Consider the following 765-nt stretch of genomic DNA (forward strand, 5'->3'; position numbering starts at 1 on the left):
GTCTCATTTGAAAGCTTCTAACTGCAGGAAATTGAGCGAGCAGGGAGCTGTATTTCTCCCTCTTTGCTTCTGCTGATGGTATTTGCTTTGCAGCTGATACAGGTACTGATTTTAGAGCTACTAAAGTGCTAGATCGCCCGTGCTACCTCTCTAGGCTGCTCGAGGCTTTCTAAGGCATTAAAGTACTAGCCTAGCCAGTATAAAGCTGAAAAGATACCTTCCACAGGTGGGATTAGGAAAGGGAGACTGTAGGGGGGGCCTACAATGGAGATATTGTCTAACATGACTACGATTTTTTTAGCATATATACTGCCTTTCACAGGAACACCATCAGACCCAGTGACCTGCGCTGCCTACAACCCCTTTCTACCTTGTACAATTTTGAATTCCACCACCTCTCCATCTCCCAAGCTTGGGATGCATTTTTCAGGGTTATTCTTTTTAATAGCGGTTCTATGAACGAATATGTCTTGCTGGTTGTCACATCTCATTATAAAACCATAATTTTGTTTAACATGATACCACTTTACTATTCCTAAATCCTTAGCTACGGTGATATTTTCCTTTTTCCAAGTGGCTGCTGTTTTTTGTCTCACTGAGCTCTTGCTTTCTCTTTTGCTCGCACCCGCGTTGGAATTGCCAGGGTTGCTAGTGCTGCCGGGGCCATCGGGGCTGCTCGTGCCTGCCTGCTCTTCCCAGGCCCGCATTCAGGGCCGCACAGGCCGGGCTGGACCACACTGCTCAGTTCTCCGTGCATCGCCTCCT

This window comes from Corvus brachyrhynchos, unplaced genomic scaffold (assembly GCF_000691975.1).
Source record: "Corvus brachyrhynchos isolate BGI_N302 unplaced genomic scaffold, ASM69197v1 scaffold16, whole genome shotgun sequence".
Classification (NCBI taxonomy): domain Eukaryota; kingdom Metazoa; phylum Chordata; class Aves; order Passeriformes; family Corvidae; genus Corvus; species Corvus brachyrhynchos.